Below are 7,526 nucleotides of genomic sequence, written 5' to 3' on the forward strand. Positions count from 1 at the left end.
TAATAATTCCAAAGATAGTTATTGTGAACTTACGAAAACTTTATTAAATGCGGTGTATAAGATAGATACCCAGAGAAAACCTCATTCACTCTTATGTTATGGTACTTTTTTGAAACTATAAGCATTTAAAACTGTTATATTCTATTTTTTTTATAAAGGAAAGAGTAAAAAAAAACATTACCCAAACAGTTTTTTTCTGAATAAAATGGCACAAATTCGCACCACTGTTAGGTACACAGCAGCTGTACAGTCAGCTGACTGCCAGAGCCTGTTATCAGCCCGCAATGAATTTCCGACGCTGGGCCAGCAGCCACATTTACAGCAGTTGGGAGGCCTCAATCCCCAAATTGTTGTATAAGTGCTGGAAAAAAAAAGATCTTTTTAAATACCAAAACTATTTAGGAATTCATTGTAGTTATTTTGTAATGGCTCTTGAAATCTTCACTTTAATTCTTGTAAAATAAATTTCATAATTAACTTTGAACTAAAGAACCTTATTGCAGCAAAAGCATGACTATTAATGGGATAGTAAATTCAAGAAGTTGAAGAATTAAAAGATAGCTAGCACTACACTTTAACCATGAAAAGTCCATGTAGAACTGGTACAGCTGTTATTGTGATTCCCAAGTACTTTAATAAAGTTAATTCCAATATAATAATTCTTCAATCTAAAAACAAATGAGTTGATAATAATACTTACTAATGACCTTCTTTGCTTTACTCAGTACAAACTCACTAATATTTATAACTCAAGGATATTCTTTTAATATTTACAAATTTCGGTAGCGATATGCAACTTCCTGTCGCTCAAAAATATTCTCTTAACACATCCGGAACTCACACGGCCTAATTTTTATAAATATCAGGAAAATTCTCATATTTGAAATCTTCTATTCTTTTTGAAAAAATCATATTTCTTTTTCTTTACCTCTTTCAAAATCTTTTTCCTCTCTTCACAAAAACTCACTTTATAAAAATCTCCCAAAAAAACTCCCAAAAATCCTCCTGTCAATTCTCTCATCAAATCTCGCAATATATTCTTCTATTAATTCTTCTAAAATTTTCCCATCAAGTTCTTTTAAAATCTCTTAATCGTTCTTTTTATTTGCATATCCGCTGATAGTTCTTAAACCAAATGTTGTCTCAGCATTAAAAACCATTTTATTTTTAAGTTCTTTCTTTTAAGGCTTTCTGAAACAGGTTTTTTCTAATTATCTTTTGGTTTGCGTTTGTTTCACGTATCATACTGCTTACAAAAGTCATAAAATAAATTCAGAACTGTTGCGTATTAGTTGAACTATTATCATATTATAAATGTACTTACAATTGTCTTTAGTCAATATTTTTAAACACTTATGGGAAGACTGTTTTATCTTTCATGCAAATGCACACGCATGTCCACCTGGTGTTTCGACTGTTTTGCATATTTCTTCGAACGAATATGTTATATGTTTAAGTGAGGTAAAACTTATGGCTTTGTGTTTATTTCTTTGGTTTTTCCTCCACACAACATTGTGTAGTTTAGGCTTTACAGTCAGCAAATTGCGAAGCAGTGCAATTAAAGACAAACTTAAGTTAGATACCAAAAATGTCAAGAGAATAAATGCACCATGTAGTTTGCAAGATAAACCCACCGTGATAGGACCATTTTTAAACGTTAAATTAAGTGATTGAATTGGTGTTTCTGTATCTGTAAATGACGAAAAGGATTAGAGGGTTGTTGGGAAAAGAAGCAAATACCAATTACACCAAACACCGCAACTTAGATAATTGGATGAATATATTTTTTTAAAGTTTAAATATCGTTTATATGGATTTTTAAGGTATAGTAGTCAAATAAAACGAAGTTCAACAACAGAAAATATACCAACAATTATCGCGCACCTTTTTTTAAAACTTCCCGCCAAAACTTGTAGACGTCCTTTGATATAATTTTTTCATTTTATTTTTATAACTCAATATAAATTTAACTAAAACAAATGAAATAATTGATCCTAGATTGGTATATCAAAATGAATTTTCGAGGAAAACTGGAAGCTGTAGTGGCAATGTTAGAAGCCAAAAACAACCTGTGGACATAGTCAGGATCCTAAACGTTTTAAAACCAACTGTTTTCATGATAAAACGTAATCTTGAGGCATACGGACAACCTCTGAAGCCTTAAAAACAGTTAAAGTGTAAGGTGAGAACTCCAGAGCTGATTCAGAAACAAGATCGCCTACAACGGAGTGAGGTCAATGAGAAATATGGCCAAGGAGCTCAAGGTTTCTAAAAACACTATCAGAAATGTTGTCAAAATTGACCTGAAAGCTAAGTCAAGACCTAGAACAAGAAATCAACTCTTGACAGGGAGGTTGAGGAGCCTCAGACATGACAGATGCAATAAAACACTGGGTTTTCTGAAAAAATCCAGGCCAGTTCTTCTTTTTTCTGATGAGAAACACTTCACAGTAGACAAGACTTTAACATCTCAACCAAACCTGATAGGAATGTTTCAATAAATATCTGGAGTGTTGGACATTTAAACCATCCAAGTCAGATGATGATTTTTGAACTTTTAGCATCAGATGGCAAAAAAATGCCTCCTGTGTTCTTTGTTTGTGGATTTAAGGTTAACACTGATTGATACCTTGATATATTTCAACAATTTAAACTTCTATGGGTCCAAGGCAACTATCAAGATGCATTAGACATAGTCTTTGTCCAAGATGGTGCACCTTGTCATACCTCATAATAAACTCAAAGCTGGCTCAGTGACAACCTCAAGTTATGGATCGAGGAAATGTGGCCTCCCAGCGGTCTAGGTTTAAATCCTTTGGATTATTCAGTCTGGGCTAATTTTGAAGCAGAAACTTGCAAACAGCAACAGCCTATTTGGAATTGTTGAAACGTTCTGTGAAGTCAGCACGGGACGAGATGTCAGAAGATTACATTATGAAAAGCTGTCAAGATTCAGGGAAAGTGTTGAGGCCGTCATTCACGTTGAAAGAGGGCTTTTTGAACATGTATATTCTACAACTTTTGATGTAAATTTTGTTTGAAAATGAAATTTCTAAAAAAATATTCTTCCCAGTTTTTTTGAGCTCGAATTAAATTTTCAAAAAGGTGCGCAATAGTAGAAGCGACTAGTTTGTAGTATTTAACAATATAAAAGTAGAAAATACATTCCATAATATAAAAAGTGAATACATATACGATTATTAAAAATGGAACATGTATACAATAATATAAAAATTTAAAATACAAGCCCTATTACGTAAAGCGGCATATTGAAATCATCACATCACCAAAACTTTTAAACTCATCAAGAAACCACCTATCAGAGGCTTCACTCAGTAATAATGTTTATGCAAAACATAAACCAAAAAAATGAAAATAAAGCAGTGTTATTTAAAACAAATAAGCTCTTTTTTCTTACTTATCCAAATAAAATTAAGAACAATCGGTGGTTTTTAACTGAAAAATGAGATGAAAAGTTATGTTGTGTTTGTACAGCTATTTGAAATAAAGCGATTGAAGATTGGCTTAAACTTTTGAGTTGCAATCAATTGACATAAAAAAAAATCCCTCCACAATAGTGGTTACAACAAAAAAGTGAAAAGAATTTTCCTAGAAAAATCATACGAGGGAACTATCTAAACTGTACCGCAGGATAACAAAATGACAATCGTGAGGTTTTAGCTCAATCGGACAAAGCTAACCGGTGCCTAAAATAAAATGGAGTGAAACTTTTTTGGCTGTTCCCGAAGAAAGACTCTGCGCAGGATGTTAGTGCAGACCCACAGGATCATTCTAATACAAAAATTGAAAAGAAACTATTTAGTCCGAGAAAATAAAATGCATTTGAAAACACTTCGCTTTTATTCACAAAATGAGCCAAATGATAGATTTTACAAAATTTTACGGTTTTACGGCATTGAAAATGATCTAGATGTTCCACAGATAATAGATGTTTCACACGAATAAATGAAAAACGAGGTGTAAAAGACAATCCAAAAGGTACTAAGTTGACTATGCTTTTCAAAAACAGTTAGTTCTACAACTGTTAGCTATTGAAATCGACCACACAATTCAAGCCTCTTTTCATATTCTAGATGAATTTTTTTCCTTTTGTTCCTTTCCTAATGATTCTGGAAGCGGTGGTGTATGGAATTAAGACCTTTTTAACTGAAGATGCAAAGTAAGCCACTGCCAGGATTAAGATTTAATAAGAGTCACCCTGAAAAATGTTTTTATGCTTTAAATAAAAAAATTCCAATAAATTTAAGTTTAAAAAAATTAATGACTATTTAGGGATTTGAGTTCAAATAAATATTGACTCATCTGTTTTAGGGATGAGGGGCGCTAGCAATTTTGGTAAACAAATAGTTTCATATTTAGAATTCCGAAGTCATAATTAAAACACTTTAAGCTGGAATTTTTGTTTTTAGTATTTATGTCATTATTTTACACTATTTCTAATGTAGTATTAAATAAATGTGTGTGTGAATATATATAACATATATATACACACACACTTGAAGGGAAATGCCTAAAATAATAAAAAACCTAAGAACTCGTAATGAAAGCAAGAGATATGCTGGTTTGCCATCAGAGCTTCCAATAAGCGATCTTCCAACCTACAGACAAGTGATTCAATATTCATATCTTATTTGTAAAAATGTGTGTGAAGTTACAAGTATTAGTTCTCCAGAGATAATTTCAAAAGTTACAAATGAGTTGATCAGTTTTTGGAGTAGAGTAAATCCTAAGCTTCCTCTGATCCATGAGAAGTCAGTAGCCAAAAAAATTTCTAGACTTCTAAAGAGAGTTTTATCTGCTGAAGGAAAATGCAAAAATGCAAACAAAAACAAGGAATATCTTGATTACAACTTTGAGCATTTATTTGATTTGTCTTCTTGTGGTTGTGGACTTCCAGTAGTAGCTTGCAATAATAGGTTAGAAAAATTGTTATTTTCATTTTTATATGCAATACTTATTTTTAGCTTGTGCTAAACTTTATACAAATAATTGTTTATAACTTGATATGATATTTTTTATAAGTTAAATGCTAAATTAAATAGATTGCATTGGATAGTTTTACATAATTTTATAATTTTAATGAGATGTTTTTGTTTTCAGTTTTTCTGTAATACTTTTTTATAAAAATGATATTAAAATTATTCTAATAGATTTTAAATATTTTTATAATGCATGCAATTTTTCTTATGCATAGATCTGTTAAGTGTAAGAATCCTTTGAATTGCAAAACAACACACTTTGCTTGTCTCTGTGAAAGTGGGAAAAAGGTAAATAATTTTAATTTTAAAAATTAGACTTTATTTAACTCTTTAATCTGTAGTAATTTGGAGAGCTTTGAATCTGGTAGTAACAATCAAATACACGTCAGAGTGAAAAAATAGTGTACTTTTCTTCTATTTTGTCAGCTAAATACTTTATTTTGTTTTATTATTAATAAAAAAAAAGCCTATGTGATTTTCTTAAGTGTTTAGGATATTGTAAAATATATTTGAAACTATTTTATTGTATTTATTCTATTCTAGAGTTAGTTTAACATGTTTGTTATTGAACTGAGTAAACACCTTGTTAAAAAAGTTTAAAATTGTTTTAGGTACCACTATTGGATAGAGAATATTTAAAAGACCAAAAATTGAAAATTGGAATAACAGGAAGATTTCAAATTGGTACAGTAGATAAAATAACAGCTGCCAGAGAAAAAAGGAAGCAAGAGAGAGAAACTAACAAGCAGATAAAAAGATGTATTAAGTTGCCTGCTGTGGAAATTCAATGTGATTCCCAATCTGATTATACTGAGTTATTTGATAACAATAATAAGTTTGAATCTGATCCAGACTTTTCTATAACCATGCCAGTTGAAAAAAATTATACTCATTTAACAAATTTGGCAAAAGCTGCTATACGATTTGAAATAAGCGATGCTGCAACAGCTGCATTAGCAACAGCTGTATTAATAGACTATGGTATTGTAAAAAAATTTAATAAATCACAAATAATAACTGAAAAAAAGGTTTTTGGAGAAAAAAAACGAATCAGCACTATCATAAGTTCTAAACACTTATCTGATGTTAAAGAACTAAAGGTTATTGGAATTGATGGAAAAATTGACAAGTCTACATTAGTACATTCTGTCAGTTATAACACTGATGAAGATCCTAGTATTGTTGCTTCAACCAAAGAAGAACATCATCTTACATTTACAGCAGAATATGGACCAACAGCACAAAATTATTTTACTCATGTAGTTATACCTAATGGAACTGGTGCTACCATGGCAAATGCTACTGCAGATGTTTTAACAGAATATTTTAGTGTTCAGAGCTTAGTCGCTGTTATTGTAGATAACACAACTTCTAACACAGGTGCAGATAACGGTTTGGTTGTAAAACTGGAAAAAATTCTTAAAAGAAGTTTGCACCTATTAGGATGTTTGCTTCATCAAGTTGAACTTCCACTGCGACACATCATATGTGAATTAGATGGAAACACAAATGGTCCTAAGTCTTATAAGGGGCCTATTGGAGATGCTGCATCTCATCAAACTCTTCATGAACAGGTATTGGTTGAGTTTGTTCCCATATATTCGGAAATAGAATTGTTTGTTAGCAGTGAGGTTATAAGCAATCTTAGTATGGACCAGCGAATGCTTTATGAGTACTGTGTGGGTATCTCAAAAGGTTTTATATGTAAAAAATTTCTTGCAAAAAAACCTGGACCAATTTTTCATGCTAGATGGCTAACTCTAGCCTTAAGAATAATGATGGTTTATGTTAGGACTGATAAACCATCTCCTGAATTATTAGTAATGACTAAATATATTGTCCAAGTCTATTGTGTAATGTGGTTTGCTATTAAGCGCTCTGGAAAATACAAAGATGCTTGTCAACTTCTGTATAAAACCATTCAGTTAGTCAAGCTTCAAGACAGCAGGATTCAGAGAATTGTTTTTAAGAACTTACAAGGAAATTCATATTGTTGTTCGCAAGAAAATTTCCTGTACTGCATGCTGCTGGATGAAAATCTGAATATAAGAAATCTTCCAAATCAACCAAATCCTTAAAATAAGAGCATTGAAAGAAGACACTACTTTTAAACCAAAGCTTAAGTCGAAATCCATAATGAAAATAAATTTTGATGCTGAGTCTTGGGATTATCTTGTTTCTGTTGATGATATTCAGGTTGAGCCACCAACAACTCTTTGCATTACATCAGAAATTCTGAGAGAGGCTATTAAATCAAACCTAAAACTTTGTTTAATAGAGATGCCTAACAATTCTCAATCTGTGGAGAGAGCAGTCAAATTAACCTCAGAGACATCTAAACAGGTTTATGGTTACGAAAAGAGACACAAATTCATTTTGACTAAAACCCAAAGTCGAAGAGAGAATAAAAGAAACGTAAAAAAGTGTGACTATTTTATAAAATGAATGTCTGGTATGTTAGTTATACTTTTTGTTTATTTGTTTGTTTCTTTAACTGCTGAATGAAATATTTACTGTAGTCAATTA

General features: G+C 31.3%; 1 pseudogene across 1 annotated transcript; it reads left to right on the forward strand.

Moving 5' to 3' along the window:
• Positions 1-4,367: 4,367 nt before the first annotated feature.
• Positions 4,368-7,526, forward strand: LOC149877727 (uncharacterized; annotated as a pseudogene). The gene is made up of 3 exons (XR_016448121.1): positions 4,368-4,937; positions 5,216-5,288; positions 5,612-7,526. The product of XR_016448121.1 is annotated as an uncharacterized LOC149877727 (transcript).

This window comes from Hydra viridissima, unplaced genomic scaffold (assembly GCF_058129835.1).
Source record: "Hydra viridissima isolate aposymbiotic clone 2 unplaced genomic scaffold, HvirCarnegie_v1 scaffold_16, whole genome shotgun sequence".
NCBI classification, from domain to species: domain Eukaryota; kingdom Metazoa; phylum Cnidaria; class Hydrozoa; order Anthoathecata; family Hydridae; genus Hydra; species Hydra viridissima.